The sequence below is a fragment of the Pristiophorus japonicus genome, unplaced genomic scaffold (genome assembly GCF_044704955.1).
Source record: "Pristiophorus japonicus isolate sPriJap1 unplaced genomic scaffold, sPriJap1.hap1 HAP1_SCAFFOLD_236, whole genome shotgun sequence".
Taxonomy (NCBI): domain Eukaryota; kingdom Metazoa; phylum Chordata; class Chondrichthyes; family Pristiophoridae; genus Pristiophorus; species Pristiophorus japonicus.
In genome coordinates this window covers 730,168-753,607 of record NW_027252079.1, presented here as the reverse complement: position 1 = coordinate 753,607, position 23,440 = coordinate 730,168, and the positions used below count along the sequence as shown (strand labels likewise).

Genomic DNA, 23,440 nt, shown 5'->3' with positions numbered 1-23,440 from the left:
TCCTTGCTTTTTGACTTTTTAAATTTCTGCTCACCTGAACCCTCTTCCTCCCCCCCCCCCCCCCCCCTCAGTACTGGTGCCAGTGCCCCATGAACCGAAACCCATTTCTCCCACACCAGTCTTTGAGCCACATGTCCATCTCTCTGATCTTATTTACGCTATGCAAATTTGCTTGTGGCTCAGGTAGTAATCCAGAGGTTATTGCCTTTGTGGTTCTGCTTTTTAATTTAGCCCCTAGCTGCTCAAAATCCCTCAGCAGAACCTCTTTCTTTGTTCTATCTATGTCATTGGTCCCTACGTGAGCCACGACAACTGGATCTTCCCTCCCTCCCACTCTCCAGCCCAGAGGAGATGTCCTTAACCTTGGCACCAGGCAGGCAACACAACCTTCGGGACTCCCGCTCTCGGCTGCAGAGAACAGTATCTATCCCCCGAACTATACTCTTTCCTACCACTACAACATTTATTTTTACTCCCCCCATTGAATAGCCTCCTGTACCACGGCGGTGTGGTCAGTTTGCTCACCCTCCCTGCAGTCCCTGCCCTCGTCCAAACAGGGAGCAAGAATCTCGTACCTGTTGGACAATTGCAAGGGCTGAGGCTCCTTCATCACTACCTCCTGGGTCCCCACAGCTGCCTCGCTCGTAGTCACACCCTCCTGTCCCTGACCACGGACCAAATTTGAATTAATTAATCTAAGGGGTGTGACAGCCTCCTGGAACACAGTGTCCAGGTAAGTCTCCCCCTCCCTGATGTGTCGCAGTGTCTGCAGCTCGGACTCCAGCTCATCAACGCGGAGCCGAAGTTCCTCGAGCAGCCAACACTTACTGCAGATGTGGTCGCCGTGGACCTCAATGGGGTCAACCAGCTCCCACATGTAGCAGCAGTAACACATCGCTGCCCTGCCATCTCGAATGGATTTAATTAATTAAGTTTTCACGTTTTGAAAGTTGAGATTTTTAATCCCAGCTCTTAATTTAAACCAATGCCCAAGAAAAGAGAAAAACTGACCAACCAATCACTTCCCTGCTTTCCTGTGATATCACACTTTGAATCTTTTTACTTCTTATCCTCCCAGGTCACTTGGTGCTGTTTCGGCTGTCTGCTCGGCTGACTCACGCCCTTTGTAGGCTTGCTGCTGCTTCCGCTCTTGTGCCCTTTCCGAAGGGATGGGCGCAAGTAGGTTTTTCCCCTCGTGTTGTTTCTCTCACCACCTGCTGCAGGCCCAGTCTGGCAGCTATATCCTTCAGGACTCGGCCAGCTCGGTCAGTCGTGGTGCTACCGAGCCAGTCTTGATGGACATTGAAGTCACCCACCCAGAGTACATTCTGTGCACCTTGCTACTCTCAGTGCTTCTTCCAAGTGGTGTTCAACATGGAGGAGCACTGATTCATCAGCTGAGGGAGGGCGGTGGGTGGTAATCAGCAGGCGGTTTCCTTGCCCATGCTTGACCTCGAGCCATGAGACTTGATGGGGTCCGGAGTCAATGTTGAGGAGTCCCAGGGCCACACCCTCCCGACTGTATGCTACTGTGCTGCCACCCCTGGTGGGTCTGTCCTGACGGTGGGACAGGACATACCCAGGGATGGTGATGGAGGAGTCTGGGACATTGGCTGAAAGGTATGATTCTGTGAGTATGACGATGTCAAGCTGTTGCTTGACTAGTCTGGGACATCTCTCCCAATTTTGGCACAAGTCCCCAGATGTTGGTGGGAAAGACTGGGCTGGGTGTGCCGTTGTCATGTCCGTAACCGGGGCGGAGGTCGATGCCGGGTGGTCTGTCCGGTTTTATTCTTATTATTGATTTTCGTAGCGGTGGACCAATTGATGAATCAGTATGGTCTTGAATGGCAGAGCAGGTTCAAGGAGACTAATGGCCTACTCGTGCTTCTAATTCTTATGTGTTTATACCTTAGCCCAGATCATTTCTCTATATTAAGAGCAATGGTCCCAACACTGACCCTGGGGAACACCACTGTTTACATCCCTCCAGTCTGAAGAACATCCATTAACCATTACTCTCTGTTTTCTGCCCTTTACCCAACTTCCTCTCCACACGGCCCCACTCCCTTTAATACCGTGAGCCTTAATTTGATCAACAAGCCTCCTGTCCGGCACCTTATCAAACACCTTTTGACAATCCATCTACACAACATCCCCTGCATTTCCTTTCTCACTGCACTGTGTTATTTCCTGCAATAATCCCTGCTGTCTGTCCTGAATCAACCCATTTCACCACCAAATGTTGCAACGTTTACTTCTGTAGCCAGAATCCCCCCATGCAGGTGTAAATTGCTCTATCAATGACAACAGGAGCCCAGACGCGGGACCGGGCTGTGCTCTGAGCAGGCGCAGTGCCAGTGGTGGAGGTGATCTAAGGCGGAAGAGACGTTCCGCGAGTCGGTAGGAGCTTGTGGGCTCAGCGGAGGAATTGGACCCCTGGGTGGGCTGGGCAACTTCATGAACACCTGGTGTAGGCCTCAGGCCCCGAATATGAGCCCACAGGCCCCATGTTTGACACACTAGGGATGTAGAACTGAACTCAACCAGAGAAGAGGGAGTGAGAAAACAGCAGAGGAAGAAAGAAATGATGGAGGTGGTGCGATGAGTTTGGATTTCAGCAGCAGGAGGAGGGAGAGTGTGTGGGACGGGAATTTACAGCTTTGGGGGAACAAGAGAGGAAAGAATGTTCCATTGAAACTAGGATTGTCTGTCCTCAATTTCTATCCTGCACTTCCAGTGCTGACTTTTGTAAACTCCTTTTACAGGATATTAGAAAAGGAGGATTTGCAGACGGGAAACTCCAACCAATCATATCGAGATCTGACAGAGTCACTCGATTCACCTGTATATCATCGGCCTTTGAATTTGGAAGGAGAAACGTTTGTCTGTTCTGGATGTGGGAAAAGATTTTCAACGTTAGTGTGACTGGAAAAGCACGAGATACATACACCCAAGTGAGAGTGTTCCAGTGCACTGACTGTGGAAAGAGCTTTAACCAGTTACACAGCCTGAAAAAACATCGCACTATTCACAGTGGGGAGAAACCGTTCATGTATTGTGTGTGTGGACGAGGCTTCAACTGATCGTCCAACCTGGAGAGACACAAGGACACCTGCACCATGGAGAAACCGTGGAAATGTGGGGATTGTGGGAAGGGATTCAATTACCCATCTGAGCTGGAAACTCATCGACGCAGTCACAACGGAGAGAGGCCGTTCATCTGCCCCGTGTGTGGGAAGGGATTCACTCGTTCATCCCACCTGCGAGTACACCAGCGAGTTCACACTGGGGAGAGGCCATTCATCTGTCCTGTGTGCGGGAAGGGATTCATTCGTTCATCCCACCTGCGAGCACACCAGCGAATTCACACTGGGGAGAGGCCGTTCACCTGCTCGGTGTGTGAGATGGGATTCACTCGTTCATCCCACCTGCTAGCACACCAGCGTATTCACACTGGGGAGAGGCCATTTACCTGTCCCGTGTGTGGGAAGGGCTTCACTCAGTCTTCCAGCCTACGGGCACACCTATGCACTCACACTGGGGAGAGGCCATTCATCTGCTCCGAGTGTGGGAAGGGCTTTACTTGTTTATCCAACCTGCTGACACACCAACGCATTCACACTGGGGAGAGACCGTTCATCTGCTCTGAATGTGGAAAGGGTTTCGTTCGATCATCCCAGCTGCTGGCACACCAGCAAGTTCACACTGGGGAGAGGCCGTTCACCTGCTCCGAGTGTGGGAAGGGATTCACTGATTCATCCACCCTGCTGACACACCAGCGCATTCACACTGGGGAGAGACCGTTCATCTGCTCTGAATGTGGGAAGGGATTCACTCGATCATGTGACCTGCTGACACACCAGCGAATTCACAGGGGACTGCAGGGGTTGGACTCTGCTGTTATTGTTGCCGTTAATCACATCCCAGACTGAACCATGTTCACTCGGACAGTTGGGGTTTGTTGCCGCTGGTGTAATTAATCCCTACAACTGGGCTGGAGTTTAATTTTCTGGATATCATAGAATGGTTACAGCACAGAAGGAGGCCTTTCGGACCGTCGAGCCCGTGCCAGCTCTCTGCAAGAGCACTTCAGCTAGTCCCACTCCCCGCCCTTTCCCCGTAGCCCTGCAAATGCTTTATTTCCGGTACTTATCCAATTCACTTTTTGAAAGCCACGATTGAATCTGTCTCCACCAGCCTTTCAGGCTGTGCATTCCAGATCCTAACCACTCGCTGCGTTAAAAAAGTTTTTTCTCATGTTGCCTTTGGTTCTTTTGGCAATCACCTTGAATCTGTGTCCTCTGGTTCTCGACCCTTCTGCCAATGGGAATATTTTCTCTCTACTCTGTCCAGACACCTCATGATTTTATCAAATCTCCTCTCAACCTCTCTGTTCCAAGAAGACCTCCAGCTTCTCCAGTCTATCCATGTAACTGAAGTCCCTCATCCTGCAAATCTTGTGCGAGGCCTCTTGGGGAAGAGTGACCATAATATGGTAGAATTCTTTATTAAGATGGAGAGTGACACAGTTAATTCAGAGACTCGGGTCCTGAACTTGGGGAAAGGTAACTTCGATGGTATGAGACGTGAATTGGCTAAAATAGACTGGCAAGTGATACTTAAAGGGTTGACGGTGGATAGGCAATGGTAAACATTTAAAGATCACATGGATGAACTTCAACAATTGTACATCCCTGTCTGGAGTAAAAATAAAACTGGGAAGGTGGCTCAACCATGGCTAACAAGGGAAATTAAGGATAGTGTTAATCCAAGGAAAAGGCATATAAATTGGCCAGAAAAAGCAGCAAACCTGAGGACTTGGAGAATTTTGTAATTCAGCAGAGGACGACAAAGGGTTTAGTTAGGAGGGGGAAAATAGAGTATGAGAGGAAGCTTGCTCGGAACATAAAAACTGACTGCAAAAGCTTCGATAGATATGTGAAGAGACAAAGATTAGTGAAAACAAACGTAAGTCCCTTGCAGTCAGATTCGGGTGAATTTATAATGGGGAACAAAGAAATGGCAGACCAGTTAAACAAATACTTTGGTTCTGTTTTCACGAAGGAAGACACAAATAACCTTCCGGAAATACAACGGGACCGAGGGTCTAGTAAGAAGGAGAAACTGAAGGATATCCTTATAAAGCGGGAAATTGTGTTAGGGAAATTGATGGGATTGAAGGCCGATAAATCCCCAGGGCCTGATAGTCTGCGTCCCAGAGTACTTAAGGAAGTGGCCATAGAAATAGTGGATGCATTGGTGGTCGTTTTCCAACAGTCTATCGACTCTGGATCGGTCCCTATGGACTTGAGGGTAGCTAATGTAACAGCACTGTTTAAAAAAGGAGGGAGAGAGAAAACGGGTAATTGTAGACTGGTTAGCCTGACATCAGTAGTGGGGAAAATGTTGGAATCAATTATTAAAGATGAAAGCAGTGACAGGATCGTTCCAAGTCAGCATGGATTTATGAAATGGAAATCATGCTTGACAAATCTTCTGGAAGTTTTTGAGAATGTAACTAGTGGAGTGGACAAGGGAGAACCAGTCGATGTGGTGTATTTGGACACTCAAAAGGCTTTTGACAAGGTCCCACACAAGAGATTGGTGTGCAAAATTAAGGCACATGGTATTGGGGGTAATGTACTGACGTGGATAGAGAATTGGTTGGCAGACAGGAAGCAAAGAGTGGAAATAAACGGGTCCTTTTCAGAATGGCAGGCAGTGACTAGTGGGGTGCCACAGGGCTCAGTGCTGGGACCTCAGCTATTTACAATATAGATTAATGATTTGGATGAAGGAATTGAGGGTAATATCTCCAAGTTTGCAGATGACACTAAACTGGGTGGCGGTGTGACCTGTGAGGAGGATGCAAAGAGGCTGCAGGGTGACTTAGACAGGTTAGGTGAGTGGGCAAATGCATGGCAGTTGCAGTATAATGTGGATAAATGTAAGGTTATCCACTTTGGGGGCAAAAACACAAAGGCAGAATGTTATCTGAATGGTGGCAGATTAGGAAAGGGGGAGGTGCAACAAGACCTGGGTGTCATGGTTCATCAGTCATTGAAAGTTGGCATGCAAGTACAGCAGGCGGTGAAGGCGGCAAATGGTATGTTGGTCTTCATAGCTAGGGGATTTGAGTATAGGAGCAGGAAGGTCTTACTGCAGTTGTGCAGGGCCTTGGTGAGGCCTCATCTGGAATATTGTGTTCAATTTTGGTCTCCTAATCTGAGGAAGGACGTTCTTGCTATTGAGGGAGTGCAGCGAAGGTTCACCAGACTGATTCCCGGGATGGTGGGACTGATATATGAGGATAGACTGGATCAACTGGGCCTTTATACATTGAAGTTGAGAAGGATGAGTGGGAATCTCATAGAAACTTACAAGATTCTGACTGGACAGGTTAGATGCGGGAAGAATGTTCCCGATGATGGGAAAGTCCAGAACCAGGGGACACAGTCTTAGGATAAGGGGTAGGCCTTTTAGTACTGAGATGAGGAGAAACTTCTTCACTCAGAGAGTTGTTAACCTGTGGAATTCCCTACCACAGAGAGTTGATGATGCCAGTTCATTGGATATATTCAAGAGTGAGTTAGATATGGTCCTTACGGCTAAAGGGATCAAGGGGTATGGAGAGAGCAGGAAAGGGGTACTGAGGGAATGATCAGCCATGATCTTATTGGATGGTGGTGCAGGCTCGAAGTGCGGAATGGCCTATTCCTACACTCATTTTCTATGTTTCTTAATCATTCTTGTAAATCTTTTCTGCTCCCTCTGTCAAACAACTGTCAAATAAATTAGGTTTGCTTCCTACATACAGTGAATCGATTCCTTGATTTCTCCATGGGGAGGCTAATTGACGTCCTGTTATCGACTGTTCCATTTTTAAGCTTTTTCTCCATTGTTAAAGGAAGACTTGTATTTATAAAATGCTTTTCACAGCCTCTGTTTTAGTGATGTTGGTTGAGTGATAAATGTTGACCAGGACACCGGAGAGATATTTTTTTCTTCGAAATAACGTCATGGAATCTTTTACACCCACTTGAGAGGTCAGATGGGTCTGATTCATTTTTTTATTCGTTCAATTGATGTAGGCATCGCTGGTAAGGCCAGCGTTACTGGTTAAAGAGGAGATTAACACAATAGTAAGGAAGGACATTAGCTTGGATGATGTGGAATCTGTATAGGTCGAGCTGCAGAACACCAAAGGGCAGAAAATGCTAGTGGGAGTTGTACACTGACCACCAAACAGTAGTAGTGAGGTTGGAGTTGGCATCACACAGGAAATAAGGGATGCGTGCAATAAAGGTAGAGCAGTTATCATGGGTGACTTTAATCTACATATAGATTGGGTTAACCAAACTGGTAGCAATACAGTGGAGGACGATTTCCTGGAGTGTATAAGGGATGGTTTTATAGATCAATATGTCGAGGAACCAACTAGAGAGCTGGCCTTCCTAGACTGGGTGTTATATAATGAGAGAGGATTAATTAGCAATCTTGTTTTGCGAGGCCCCTTTGCGAAGAGTGACCATAATATGGCAGAATTCTTCATTAAGATGGAGTGTGACACAGTTAATTCAGAGACTAGGGTCCTGAACTTAAAGAAAGGTAACTTCGATGGTATGAGATGTGAATTGGCTAGGATAGACTAGCGAATGATACTTAAAGGGTTGACGGTGGATAGGCAATGGCAAACATTTAAAGATCACATGGATGAACTTCAACAATTGTACATCCCTGTCTGGCATAAAAATAAAACGGGGAAGTTGGCTCAACCATGGCTAACAAGGGAAATTAGGGGATAGTGTTAAATCCAAGCAAGAGGCATATAAATTGGCCAGAAAAAACAGCAAACCTGAGGACTGGGAGAAATTTAGAATTCAGCAGAGGACAAAGGGTTTAATTAGGAGGGGGGAAATAGAGTACGAGAGGAAGCTTGCCGGGAACATAAAAACTGACTGCAAAAGCTTCCATAGATATGTGAAGAGAAAAAGATTAGCGAAGACAAATGTAGTCCCTTGCAGTCAGAATCAAGTGAATTTATAATGGGGAACAAATAAATGGCAGACCAATTGAACAAATACTTTGGTTCTGTCTAAACTAAGGAAGACACAAATAACCTTCCGGAAATACCAGGGGACCGAGGGTCTAGCGAGAAGGGGGAACTGAAGGAAATCCTTATTAGTCAGGAAATTGTGTTCGGGAAATTGATGGGATTGAAGGACGATAAATCCCCAGGGCCTGATAGTCTGCATCACAGAGTACTTAAGGAAGTGGCCCTAGAAATAGTGGATGCATTGGTGGTCATTTTCCAACATTCTATAGCCTCTGGATCAGTTCCTGTGGATTGGAGGGTAGTTAATGTAAAACCACTTTTTAAAAAAATGAGGGAGTGAGAAAACAGGGAATGATAGACCGGTTAGCCTGACATCGGTAGTGGGGAAAATGTTGGAATCAATTATTAAAGATGTAATAGCAGCGGCTTTGGAAAGCAGTGAATGGCTCGGTCCAAGTCGACATGGATTTATGAAAGGGAAATCATGCTTGACAAATCTTCCAAAAAATTTTGAGGATGTAACTAGCAGAGTGGACAAGGGAGAACCAGTGGATGTGGTGTATTTGGACTTTCAAAAGGCTTTTGACAAGGTCCCACACGAGATTAGTGTACAAAATTAAAGCACTTCTATTGGGGGTAATGTATTGACGTGGATAGAGAACTGGTTGGCAGACTGGAGGCAAAGATTAGGACTAAATGGTTTTTTTTCAGAATGGCAGGCAGTGACTAGTGGGGTACCGTAAGTTTCAGTGCTGGGACCCCAGCTATTAACAATATACATTAATGATTTAGACGAAGGAATTGAATGTAATATCTCCAAGTTTGCAGACGACACCAAGCTGGGTGGCAGTGTGAGCTGTGAGGACGATGCTAAGAGGCTGCAGGGTGACTTGGACAGGTTAGGTGAGTGGGCAAATGCATGGCAGATGCATTATAATGTAGATAAATGTGAGGTTATCCACTTTGGTGGCAAAAACAGGAAGGCAGAATATTATCTGAATGGTGACAGATTAGGAAAAGGGAAGGTGCAGCGAGACCTGGGTGTCATGGTTCATCAGTCATTGAAAGTTGGTCTGCAGATACAGCAGGCGGTGAAAACGGAAAATGGCATGTTGGCCTTCATAGCGAGAGGATTTGAGCACAAGAGCAGGGAGGGCTTACTGCAGTTGTACAGGGCCTTGGTGAGGCCACACCTTGAATATTGTGTACAGTTTTGGTTTCCTAATCTGAGGAAGGATATTCTTGCTATTGAGGGAGTGCAGCGAAGGTTCACCAGACTGATTCCGGGATGGCAGGACTGACATATGAAGAAAGACTGGATCGACTTGGCTTATATTCACTGGAATTTAGAAGAATGAGAGGGGATCTGATCGAAACATATAAAATTCTGACAGGATTGGACAGGTTTGATGCAGGAAGAATGTTCCCGATGTTGGGGAAGTCCAGAACCAGGAGTCACAGTCTAAGGATAAGGGGTAAGCCATTTAGGACTGAGATGAGAAGAAACTTCTTCACTCAGAGAATTGTGAACCTGTGGAATTCTCTACCAGAGAAAGTTGTTGAGGCCAATTCGTTCGATATATTCAAAAGGGAGTTAGATGTGGCCCTTACAGCTAAAGGGATCAAGGGGTATGGAGAGAAAGCAGGAATGGGGTACTGAAGGTGCATGATCAGCCATGATCATATTGAATGGTGGTGCAGGCTCGAAGGGCGAAATGGATGACTACTGCACCTTTTTTCGATGTTTCTATGTATTTATTGCCCATCCATAATTGCCCTTGAGAAGATGGTGGGGAGCTACCTTCTTGAACCGCTGCAGTCCGTGTGGTGATGGTACTCCCACAGTACTGTTAGGAAGGGAGTTCCAGGATTTTGACTCAGCGGCAATGATGGAATGGTGATATGCTTCCAAATCAGGATGGTGTGTGACTTGGAGGGGTACATGGAGGTGGTGATGTTCCCATGCGCCTGCAGCCCTTGTCCTTCAAGGTGGTCGAGGTCGTGGGTTCGGGAGGTGCTGCTGAAGAAGCCTTGGCGTGTTGCTGCAGTACATCTTGTACATGGTAAACACTGCAGCCACGGTACGTCGATGATGGAGGGAGTGAATGTTTAAGGTGTTCGATGGGGTGCCAATAAAGTGGCCTGCTTTGTCCTGGATGGTATCGAGCTGTTTGTGTTGTCGCAGTTGCACTCATCCAGGCAAGTGGAGAGTATTCCATCACACTCCTGACTTGTGCCTTGTAGATGGTGAAAAGGCTTTGGGGAGTCAGGAGGTGAGACACTGGCCGTAGAATACCCAGCCTCTGCCCTGCTCTTGTTGCCACAGTATTTATGTGGCTGGTCCAGTTAAGTTTCTGGTCAATGGTAACCTCGAGGATGTTGATGGTAGGGGATTCGGCAATGGTAATGCCATTGAATGTTATGGGGAAGTGGTGTTTTGCTTGTTGGAGATAGTCATTGCCTGGCACTTTTGTGTCATGAATGTTACTTGCCACTTATCAGCCCAAGCCTGAATGTTGTCCAGGTCTTGCTGTATATGGGTGTGGACTGCTCAATTACCTGAGTAGTTGCGAATGGAACTGAACACTGTGCAGTCATCAGCGAACATCCCCACTTCTGGAAGGAAGGTCATTGATAAAACAACTGAAGATGGTTGGGCCCAGGCCCTGCCCTGAGGAACTCCTGGGGCTGTGATGATTGACCTCCAACCATTTTCCTTTGTGCTAGATATGACTCCAGCCAGTGCAGAGTTTTCCCCCTGATTCCTCTTGACTTCAGTTTTTCTAGGGCTCCTTGGTGCCACACTCCGTCAAATGCTGCCTTGATGTCGAGGGCAGTCATTCTCACCTCACCTCTGGAATACAGCTCTTTTGTCCATGTTTGGACCAAGGCTGTAATGAGGTCTGGAACAGAGTAGTCCTGGGGGAACCCAAACTGGGTATTGATGAGCAGGTTATTGGTGAGTAAGTGCCGCTTGATAGACTGTGGACGACACTTTCCATCACTTTGCTGATGATTGAGAGTAGACTGATGGAGCGGTAATTGGCCGGATTGGATTTGTCCTGCTTTTTGTGGACAGGACATACCTGGGCAGTTTTCTATATTGTTGGCTAGATGCCAGTGCTGTAGCTGTACTGGAACAGCTTGGCTAGAGGTGCGGCTAGTTCTGGAGCACAAGTCTTCAGCACAACAGCCGGGATGTTGTCGGGGCCCATAGCCTTTGCTGTATCCAGTGCATTCAGCCCTTTCTTGATATCACGTGGAGTGAATCGAATTGGCTGAAGACTGGCTTCTGTGATGGTGAGGACCTCAGGAGGAGGCCGATATAGATCATCCACTCAACACTTCTGGCTGAAGATGGTTGTAAACACTTCAGCCTTTTCTTTTGCAGTCACGTGCTGGGCTCTGCCATCATTGAGGATGGGGATATTCATGGAGCCTCCTCCTCCCGTTAATTGTTTCATAGTCCACCACCATTCACCACTGGATGTGGCAGGACTACAGAGCTTTAATCTGATCCGTTGGTTGTGGGATCGCTTAGCCCTGTCTATGATATGCTGCTTCCGCTTTTTAACATGCGTGTAGTCCTGTGTTGCAGCTTCCCCAGGTTGGCACCTCATTTTCAGGTATGCCTGGTGCTGCTCCTGGCATACACTTCTACACTCTTCATTGAACCAGGGTTGGTCTCCTGGCTTGATGGTAATGGTAGAGTGAGGGATATGCCGGGCCATGAGGTTACAGATTGTGGTGGAATACGATTCTGCTGCTGCTGATGGCCCACAGTGCCTCATGGATGCCTAGTTTTGAGCTGCTAGATTTGTTCTGAATATATCCCATTTAGCACGGTGGTAGTGCCACACAACACAATGGAGGGTGTCCTCCGTGTGAAGACGGGAGTTCATCTCCAGAATGACTGTGAGGTGGTCGCTGCTACCAATGCTGTCGTGGACAGATGCATCTGCGACAGGTAGATTGTTGAGGACGAGGTCAAATAGGTTTTTCCCTCATGTTGGTTCTTTCACCACCTGCTGCAGGCCCAGTCTGGCAGCTATGTCCTTCAGAGCTCGGACAGTTGTGGTGCTACCGAGCCACTCTTGATGATGGACATTGAAGTCCCCCACCCAGAGTACATTCTGTGTCCTTGCTACTCTCAGTACTTCTTCCAAGTGGTGTTCAACATGGGGGAGTACTGATTCATCAGCTGATGGAGGGCAGTAGGTGGTAATCAGCAGGTTTCCTTATCCATGCTTGACCTGAAGCCATGAGACTTCATGGTGTCTGGAGTTTTACCTATTACTGATGTCAAACTGATGGGCCTATAGCTACCTGGGTCTGCATTGTCACCTTTTTTAAAAATGGGGACTCCTTCCAATCTGTAGGAACCATTCCAGAGTGCAGTGAGCAATTAAAAATACAGGCAATTAGCGATAATTAATCCCTGCCCGTGAGCTTGGTCCACTTGAACCCAGATAGCTTCAGCTATGCCTAATGAGGCAATATCAAGTCTCTCTCTCTCGAGCTGTTAGATTCTCACTGATAAAAATAGCAACCCCACCTCCCCTTTGGCCTACACTAACCTTTCTGAAACCCTTGTAGCCCTTTAGGTGAATGTCTGTGCCATCATTGTCATCTAGTCATGTCTGAGAAATACACAATGTCTAAATTCTTCAACACAGCACAGGATTGCAATTCTAACAATTTGCTTCTAACACTCCTTTGCATTTACATGAAAGCAATTTAAAAGGTCTCACATCTATTAATTCTTGTTTCCTCCCTACTGGTTTATCTTCATGCTTTGCTGCCATGTAATTATCACGTGCAGTAAGGCTAACTTTGAACTTATCTACACTATCCCCTTGCTGAACACCTCCCGATTATTGATGAAGTGAAGCTTCTTCTTGCAGAGGTCCTGAAGCCGATGTTGAATCCCACGGATTTGGCTATTCCTCTCCATCGATCTGGACATGACTGGTAATAGCCCGGAGACTACTAACCTTGCACCCCTTTGCTGAAGGACATCTATGAGGCTTTTGTCGGAATCCTGCAAAACAAATGGACTTCTATCCATGATATCGTTAGTTCCAATATGTAAACCTACTGCAGAATCCTGACACTCACCTTTCATTAGTTCATCCACACGATCCCGGAGATCAGCTATCTTGGCTCCTGGAAAACAGAAGTCTGCTCTTGACACAGCCTTGCCTCTACATAGGGTGCTGTCTGTGTTCCTGATGATGGAGTCCCCTATGAGGATTTCCCATTGCCTCTTGCTCTTCCTTGGCTGTTCAAACAACGTCCTTTTGGACTTTGCAGCCTTCCTCTTATCTTTTCCAAGATGCTGATATGAGCATTGAGGTTCGGTGTCACTGCTGCTAACATCACTGCCTGTTGTTCTCCAAATCACAAAGTGGGGCATACCCCTGTTTGAAGTAATCAGAGAATCCAAAGAAACTGTCCCTTTAAACGGGCACAGAGACTCTCCCTTTAAACAGGCACAGAGACTATGTGAAACTAAGAAAGAAGCATTATTGGCCGACTAAAAGTAAACCAGATGCTGGCGCCTATAAGTCATCATAGGCAGTCCCTCGGAATCGAGGAAGACTTGCTTCCACTCTTAGCATGAGTTTTTAGTTGGCTGAACAGTCCAATCCGAGAACCACAGACAGTGGTTGAAGGAAAGGGAGGGTGGGGAGTCTGGTTTGCTGCACGCTCTTTCCGCTGCCTGCACTTGACGTCTGCATGCTCTCGGCGACGAGACTGAGGAGCTCAGCGCCTTCCCGCATGCTCTTCCTCCACTTCGGGCGGTCTTTGGCCCGGGACTCCCAGGTGTCAGTGGAGATGTCGCACTTTATCAGGGAGGCTTTGAGGGTGTCCTTGTAACGTTTCTTCTGCCCACCTTTGGCTCGTTTGCCGTGGGCAAGTTCCGAGTAGAGTGCTTGCTTTGGGAGTCCCGTGTCGGGCATGTGAACTATGTGGCCTGCCCAGCGGAGCTGATCGAGTGTGGTCAGTGCTTCAATGCTGGGGATGTTGGCCTGGACGAGGACGCTAATGTTGGTGAGTCTGTCCTCCCAGGGGATTTGTAAGATCTTGCGAGACATCGTGGGTGGTATTTCTCCAGCGATTTGAGGTGTCTACTGTGCATGGTCCACGTCTCTGAGCCATACAGGAGGCGGGAATTACTACGTTGCCTGTAAGTAGCGCTCCACCAGCCGACATCCGACTGAACCCCGACTGCTGAAGCTTTGGTTGTCAGTGCCAGGCACAGGACCAGGGGGCGAGGGACAATTTTTGGTCCGGGGCGCTGTGCATGGTTATGACTTCAGCATCACGGAGTGCAGCAGAGTCACTGCAAAACTCCCGCCAACTTTAGCGGAAAGCACTGTTCTCACCGCGCCCAGTCGCAAACTCTCTTGCACCCCATTTCGTGAGCTGGGGGCAGTAACACGAGATGTAAAGTAGCAAAATTTCACTCCCTCTCCCTTTAAACAGGCACAGAGACACTGCCCATTTAAACAGGCACAGAGACACTGCCCATTTAAACAGGCACAGAGACACTGCCCATTTAAACAGGCACAGAGACACTGCCCATTTAAACAGGCACAGAGACACTGCCCATTTAAACATGCACAGGGACACTGCCCATTTAAACATGCACAGGGACACTGCACCTTTAAACATGCACAGGGACACTGCACCTTTAAACATGCACAGGGTCACTGCAAATTTAAACAGGCACAGAGACACTGCACCTTTAAACAGGCACAGGGACACTGCAAATTGAAACAGGCACAGGGACACTGCAAATTTAAACATGCACAGGGACACTGCACCTTTAAACATGCACAGAGACACTGCACCTTTAAACATGCACAGAGACACTGCACCTTTAAACATGCACAGAGACACTGCACCTTTAAACATGCACAGAGACACTGCACCTTTAAACATGCACGGAGACACTGCACCTTTAAACATGCACGGAGACACTGCACCTTTAAACATGCACAGAGACACTGCACCTTTAAACATGCACAGAGACACTGCACCTTTAAACATGCACAGAGACACTGCACCTTTAAACAGGCACAGGGACACTGCACCTTTAAACAGGCACAGGGACACTGCACCTTTAAACAGGCACAGGGTCACTGCAAATTTAAACAGGCACAGAGACACTGCACCTTTAAACAGGCACAGGGACACTGCAAATTGAAACAGGCACAGGGACACTGCAAATTTAAACATGCACAGGGACACTGCACCTTTAAACATGCACAGAGACACTGCACCTTTAAACATGCACGGAGACACTGCACCTTTAAACATGCACGGAGACACTGCACCTTTAAACATGCACAGAGACACTGCACCTTTAAACATGCACAGAGACACTGCACCTTTAAACAGGCACAGGGACACTGCACCTTTAAACAGGCACAGGGACACTGCACCTTTAAACAGGCACAGAGACACTGCCCATTTAAACAGGCACAGGGACACTGCACCTTTAAACATGCACAGGGTCACTGCAAATTTAAACAGGCACAGAGACACTGCACCTTTAAACAGGCACAGGGACACTGCAAATTGAAACAGGCACAGGGACACTGCAAATTTAAACATGCACAGGGACACTGCACCTTTAAACATGCACAGAGACACTGCACCTTTAAACATGCACAGAGACACTGCACCTTTAAACATGCACGGAGACACTGCACCTTTAAACATGCACAGAGACACTGCACCTTTAAACAGGCACAGGGACACTGCACCTTTAAACAGGCACAGGGACACTGCACCTTTAAACAGGCACAGAGACACTGCCCATTTAAACAGGCAGTGACACCCTCAAAGCCGCCTTGAAAAAGTGTAACATCCCCACCGACACCTGGGAATTCCTGGCCTAAGACCACCCGAAGTGAAGGAAAGCATCCGGGAAGGCGCTGAACAGCTCGAGTCTCTTCGCCGGGAGCAAGCTGAAGCCAAGCACCGACAGCGGAAGGAGCGCACGACAACCCAGGCTCCCCACCCACCCGTTCCTTCAACCACCTTCTACCTCACCTGTGACAGAGACTGTAATTCCTGCATTGGACTCTTCAGTCACCTGAGAACTCATAGAAACATAGAAAATAGGTGCAGGAGCAGGCCATTTGGCCCTTCGAGCCTGCACCACCATTCAATATGATCATGGCTGACCATGCAACTTCAGTACCCCATTCCTGCTTTCTCCATACACCCTGATCCCTTTAACCATAAGGGCCACATCAAACTCCCTTTTGAATATGTCCAACGAACTGGACTCGACAACTTTCTGTGGCAGAGAATTCCACAGGTTCACAACTCTCTGGGTGAAAACGTTTCTCCTCATTTTGGTCCAATATGGCTTACCCCTTATCCTTAGATTGTGACCCCTGGTTCTGGACTTCCCCAACATCGGGAACATTTATCCTGCATCTAACCTGTCCAATCCTGTCAGAATTTTATACATTTCTATGAGATCCCCTCTCATTCTTCTAAATTCCAGTGAGTATAAGCCTAGCCGATCCAGTCTTTCCTCATATGTAAGTCCTGCCATCCCGGGAATCAGTCTGGTGAACCTTCGCTACACTCCCTCAATAGCAAGCACATCCTTCCTCAGATTAGGAGACCAAAACTGCACACAATACTCAAAGTGTGGTCTCACCAAGGCCCTGTATAACTACAGCCAGACCTCCCTGCTACTATACTCAAATTCCTTTGCTGTGAAGGCCAGCATGCCATTTGCTTTCTTTACTGCCTGCTATACCTGCATGCCAACCTCAATGATTGATGTATCATGACACCCAGGTCTCGGTGCACCTCCCCTTTTACTAATCTGTCACCATTCAGATAATCTGCCTTCCTGTTTTTGCCACCAAAGTGGATAACCTCACACTTACCCACATTATACTGCATCTACCATGCATTTGCCCACTCACCTAACCTGTCCAAGTCACCCTGCAGCTTCTTAGCATCCTCCTCGCAGCTCGCACTGCCACCTAGCTTGGTGTCATCTGCATACTTGAAGATATTACATTCAATTCCTTCGTCTAAATCATTATTGTATATTGTAAATAGCTGGGATCGCAGCACTGAGCCCTGCGGTACCCCGCTAGTCACTGCCTGCCATTCTGAAAAGGACCTGTTTATCCCAACTGTATGCTTCCTGTCTGCCAACCAGTTCTCTATCCACGTCGGTACATTACCCCCAATATCATGTGCTTTAATTTTGCACACCAATCTCTTGTGTGGGACCTTGTCAAGAGCCTTTTGAAAGTCCAAATACACCACATCCACTGGTTCTCCCTTGTCCACTCTACAGTTACATCCCTAAAAAACTCGATTTGTCAAGTATGATTTCCCGTTCATAAATCCATGCTGACTTGGACCCAGCCTGTCACTGCTTTCCAAATGCGCTACTATTTCATTTTTAATAATTGACTCCAGCATTTTCCTGACCATCGATGTCATTTTTAATGTGGCAGCAAGTGATCCTCGACTCCGAGGGACTGCGGCAGAAGAGAAGACCCTGCCCCTTGAAACAGGCTCAGTGACCCTGCCCCTTGAAACAGGCTCAGTGACCCTGCCCCTTGAAACAGGCTCAGTGACCCTGCCCCTTGAAACAGGCTCAGTGACCCTGCCCCTTGAAACAGGCTCAGTGACCCTGCCCCTTGAAACAGGCTTAGTGACCCTGCCCCTTGAAACAGGCTCAGTGACCCTGCCCCTTGAAACAGGCTCAGTGACCCTGCCCCTTGAAACAGGCTCAGTGACCCTGCCCCTTGAAACAGGCTCAGTGACCCTGCCCCTTGAAACAGGCTCAGTGACCCTGCCCCTTGAAACAGGCTCAGTGACCCTGCCCCTACAAACAGGCTCAGTGACCCTGCCCCTACAAACAGGCTCAGTGACCCTGCCCCTACAAACAGGCTCAGTGACCCTGCCCCTACAAACAGGCTCAGTGACCCTGCCCCTACAAACAGGCACAGTGACCCTGCCCCTACAAACAGGCTCAGTGACCCTGCCCCTACAAACAGGCTCGGTGACCCTGCCCCTACAAACAGGCTCGGTGACCCTGCCCCTACAAACAGGCTCGGTGACCCTGCCCCTACAAACATGCTCGGTGACCCTGCCCCTACAAACAGGCTCGGTGACCCTGCCCCTACAAACAGGCTCGGTGACCCTGCCCCTACAAACAGGCTCGGTGACCCTGCCCCTACAAACAGGCTCGGTGACCCTGCCCCTACAAACAGGCTCAGTGACCCTGCCCCTACAAACAGGCTCAGTGACCCTGCCCCTACAAACAGGCTCAGTGACCCTGCCCCTACAAACAGGCTCAGTGACCCTGCCCCTACAAACAGGCTCAGTGACCCTGCCCCTACAAACAGGCTCAGTGACCCTGCCCCTACAAACAGGCTCAGTGACCCTGCCCTACAAACAGGCTCAGTGACCCTGCCCCTACAAACAGGCTCAGTGACCCTGCCCCTACAAACAGGCTCAGTGACCCTGCCCCTACAAACAGGCACAGTGACCCTGCCCCTTTAAACAGGCACAGTGACCCTGCCTCTCAGGGAGAGCGCACCCTGTATTTTACTCCGATTGATTGATTGTTGCTGTAGCCCCGCCCCCTGCCGCTGATTGGCGCAGAATAGCGCGGGCTGATGCCCCACGTGGCCTCGCCATTGGCTGTGGGCTGAGTGACAGCGGCGCGCGGGAGGGCGGTTGGCCGGCAGGCTCCGCTCGCGGCCCGGATGTTCGGTGAGCCGCAGTGGGTGAGGCGGGCGGAGTTGTGCGCAGGCGCTGGGCCACTCACTTACATAGAAATTAGGTTCAGGAGTAGGCCATTCGGCCCCTCAAGCCTGCACCGCCATTCAATAAGATCATGGCTGATCATTCACCTCAGTACCCTTTTCCTGCTTTCTCTCATGCCCCTTGATCCCTTTAGCCGTAAGGGCCATATCTAACTCCCTCTTGAATATATCCAATGAACTGACATCAACAACTCTCTGCGGCAGGGAATTCCACAGGTCAACAACTCTCTGAGTGAAGAAGTTTCTCCTCATCTCAGTCCTAAATGGCCTACCCCTTATCCTAAGACTGTGTTCCCTGGTTCTGGACTTCCCCAACATCGGGAACATTGTTCCCGCATCTAATCTGTCCCGTCCCGTCAGAATCTTATACGTTTCTATGAGATCCCCTCTCATCCTTCGAAACTCCAGTGTATAAAGGCCCAGTTGATCCAGTCTCTCCTCATATGACAGTCCAGCCATCCCGGGAATCAGTCTGGTGAACCTTCGCTGTACTCCCTCAATAGCAAGAATGTCCTTCCTCAGACTAGAAGACCAAAACTGAACAAAATATTCTAGTTGAGGCCTCACCAAGGCCCTGTACAACTGCAGTAAGACCTCCCTGCTCCTATATTCAAATCCCCTAGCTATGAAAGCCAACATACCATTTGCCTCCTTTACCGCCTGCTGTACCTGCGTGCCCACTTTCAATGACTGATGTACCATGACACCCAGGTCTCGTTGCAACCCCACTTTTTTCTGCCGCCATTCAGATAATATTCTGCCTTCCTGTTTTTGCCCCCAAAATGGATAACCTCACATTTATCCACATTATAATGCATCTGCCATGTATTTGCCCACTCACCTAACCTGTCCAAGTCACCCTGCAGCCTCTTAGCATCCTCCTCACAGCTCACACCACCACCCAGTTTAGTGTCATCCACAAGCTTGGAGATATTACACTCTATTCCTTTATCCAAATCGTTGGTGTATATTGTGGGCAGTGAGGTTTGTGTCACCGAAAGGTAAGTGGGTGGTGGCTGCCGGAGAGCTTCGGGCGGCGACGGGTCTTGTTTACTGGTGGGGTGGAGGGGAGAGAGATGACGGTTTATTGGGAAAGAGTTCGACCGCCATCTTTGGGCAACGCAGGGCCGCCCGCCCGCCACGGGGAGCAGGTAACGAGAGGGGCGGGGCTTGCTCTGACGTCACAGCGCTTCCCATTGTTCCGCTGCAGGGCAGGGAGCATGCGCGGTGGCCATCTTAGTGCAGGAAGGCCATCGGGTGCAGGATGGTGACCATTGACATGAGTAAAGCTGCAGCAGCTGGGGTGGTTATACTTCGAGCAGTGAAGGTGCAGGGCAGGTTTAACAGAGGTGCTCACAATCAGGAAGGCTTTAGATTGAGTCAGGGAACAGAGTGGTTCTGCTCACACAATCAGAGAATGGCTACAGCACGGAAGGCCATTCGGCCCATCGAGCCTGTGCCACTCCCCCACCCTTTCCCCTGAGCCCTTCAAATGTTTTTCTTTCCGATACAGGGCACTTATCCAATTCCTTTTTGAAAGTCGTGATTGAGTCTGCCTTCACCACCCTTTCAGGCCGTGCATTCCAGATCCTAACCACTCGCTGCGAAAAAATGATTTTTCTTGTGTCACCTTTGGTTCTTCTGCCAATCGCCTTAAATCTGTGTCCTCTGGTTCTTGACCCATCTGCCAATCGGAACAGCTTCTCTCTATCCACTCTGTCCAGGCCCTTCATGATTTTAAACAGGTCTATCAAATCTCCTCTCAACCATCTCTGTTCCAAGGAGAACAACTCCAGCTTCCCAAGTCTATCCACTGAAGTTCCTCATCCATGGAAAAATTCTTGTAAATCTTTTCTGCACCTTCTCTAAGGCCTTCACATCCTAAAGTGCGATGGCCAGAATTGGACACAATACTCCAGTTGAGGCCGAACCAGTGTTTTATAAATGTTCATCATAACTTCCTTGCTTTTGTACTCTTGAGGTTCCAGCCACATATCCATGGCATAACTAAAATCGCCTTTTTCCACCTCCATAACATTGCCCGCCTCCGCCCCTGCCTCAGCTCTTCTGCTGCTGAAACCCTCGTTCATGCCTTTGTTACCTTTAGACTTGACTACACCAACTCACTCCTGGCCGGCCTTCCACACTATGTGAACTTGAAGTCATCCAAAACTCAGCAGCACGTGTACTAACCCACACCAAGTAAAGATCACCCATCACCCTGTGATTTCTGACCGACATTGGCTCCCAGTTAAACAACCTCGATTTCAAAATTCACATCCTTGTTTACAAATCAGTCCATGGACATGCCCCTCTGTATCTCTCTCATCTTTTTCAGCCTCACAATCCCACAAGGTGTCTGCGCTCCTCAAATTCTGGCCTCTTGAACATCCCTCATTATAACTGCTCAACCATCGGTTGCCTGGGCCCTAAGCTCTGGAACTCCCTTCCTAAACCTCTGCGCCTCTCTTTCCTCCTTTAAGACGCTCGTTAAAACCTACCTCTAAACAAGCTTCTGATCGTCTGCCTTAATTTCTTCTATGGCTTGGTGTCAAATTGATCTGTTTGTCTGTAACACTGTTGTGAGCGCCTTGGGATGTTTTACTACGTTAAAGGCGCTATATAAAGTAAAGTGATTACTATTATGCCTCTATGATGCCTAGGATCCCATAAGCTTTTTTAACCACTTTCTCAACCTGTCCTGCCACCTTCAACGATTTGTGCACATATACCCACATGCACCCCCTTCAAGTTTGTAACCTTTAGTTTATATTGCCTCTCCTCATTCTTCCTACCAAAATCTCACTTTTCTGCATTAAATTTCATCTGCCACGTGTCCGTCCATTTCACCAGCCTATGCCCTCTTGAAGTCAATTACTATCTTCCGCACTTGTTCACCATATTTCCAAGTTTTGTTATCTGCACCCTTTTGAAATTGTGCCCTGCACACCCAAATCTAAGCCATTAATATAGATCAAGAAAAACAGTGGTCCTAGTAACAACCCTTTGGGAACATCACTGCATAACTTTCTTCAGTCCGAAAAACAACCATTCACCACTACTCTCTGTTTCCTGTCACTTAGCCAATTTCATATCCATGCTGACACTATCCCGTTTATTCCATGGGATTCAACTTTGCTGGCAAACCTATTATGTGGCGCTTTATCAAACGCCTTTTGGAAGTTCATGTATATCACATCAATGCAATGCCCTCATCAATCCTCTCTGTTACCTCATCAAAAACTCAATCAAGTTGGATAAACATGATTTGCCTTTAACAAATCCGTACTGACTTTCCTTAATAATCCATAATAGTGACTGTTAATTTTGACCCGGATTATCATTTCTAAAAGCTTCCCCACTACAGAGGTTAAACTGACTGGCCAGTAGTTGCTGGGTTTATCCTTGAACGCTTTTTTGATCAAGTGTCAAATATTTGCAATTCTCCAGCCCCGTATCCAAGGAGGATTGGAAGATTCTGGTCAGTACCTCTGTAGTGCTCACTCTTTTCCTGGGGTGCCGAGGGATGTTACTGAAAGAAAAGAGAGACTTGCATTTATACATCGCTTTTCACAATGTTCCAAAGTGCCTTACAGCCAATGAAGTACTTTTGGAGTGTAGTCACTGTTGTAGTGTGGGAAACGTGGCTGGCAATTTGCGCACAGCAAGCTCCCATAAACAGCAATATGATAATGACCAGATAATCTGTTTTAGTGATGTTGATTGAGGGATAAATATTGACCAGCCCAGTGGGGATAACTCCCCTGCTCTTCTTCAAAACAGTGCCATGGGATCTTTTACATCCACCTGAGAGAACAGAGGGCCTCCAACAGTGCAGCACACCCTCAGTACTGCACTGCAGTGTCGGCCTAGATTTTTGTGCTCCAGTCTCTAGAGTGGGACTTGAACCTACAACCTCCTGACTCAGAGGCAAGGTTGTGCTAGCCACTGAGCCACTGGCTGACACTCCCCTGGGTTACTGGACTAGTAATCCAGAGGCCTGGACTAATGGATTCGGTTACAAGAGTTGAAATCCCACCACAGCAGCTGGGGAATTCAATTAAAGAAATCTGGAATATGAAGCTAGTATCAGAAATGATGACCATGAAAACTCCCGGATTATCTGGTTCACTAATGTCCTTTGGGGAAGGAAATCTGCTGTCCTTACCTGGTCTGGCCTATATGTGACTCCAGACCCACACCAATGTGATTGACTCTTAACTGCCCCTGAGCTTCAAGAAGGCATCTCACCACCACCTTCTCGAGGGTAATTATGGATGGGCAATTAATGCCTGTCTTCCCAGTGATGCCCACATTCCATGAATGAATATTAAAAAAGAGAAACTGCAGTGGCTGAAGGGTTGGTAACCAGAGATTTAGTGTAATTGGCAAACGAGCCAGAGGGGAGATAAGAACATCAGAAAAAGTAGGCTATTTGGCCCCTCGAGCCTGCTCCGCCATTCAATAAGATCATGGCTGATCTGATTTATTAAAACCGTTCATGATTTTGAACACTCTATCAAATCTCCTCTTAACCATTTCTGCTCCAAGGAGA

At 48.0% G+C, this 23,440-nt stretch overlaps 2 protein-coding genes and 1 pseudogene across 2 annotated transcripts in view; all 3 read left to right on the top strand.

Annotated features, from left to right (window-relative positions):
• LOC139245785 (zinc finger protein 585A-like) overlaps positions 1 to 23,440 on the top strand; it is a 423,809-nt pseudogene that overhangs the window by 17,054 nt on the left and 383,315 nt on the right.
• Positions 1 to 23,440, top strand: part of LOC139245779 (gastrula zinc finger protein XlCGF57.1-like) — a 257,345-nt gene that overhangs the window by 91,354 nt on the left and 142,551 nt on the right. The gene's annotated exons all lie outside the window — the stretch shown is intronic.
• The window catches only part of LOC139245777 (zinc finger protein 436-like), a 69,126-nt gene that overhangs the window by 17,052 nt on the left and 28,634 nt on the right, over positions 1 to 23,440 (top strand). The gene's annotated exons all lie outside the window — the stretch shown is intronic.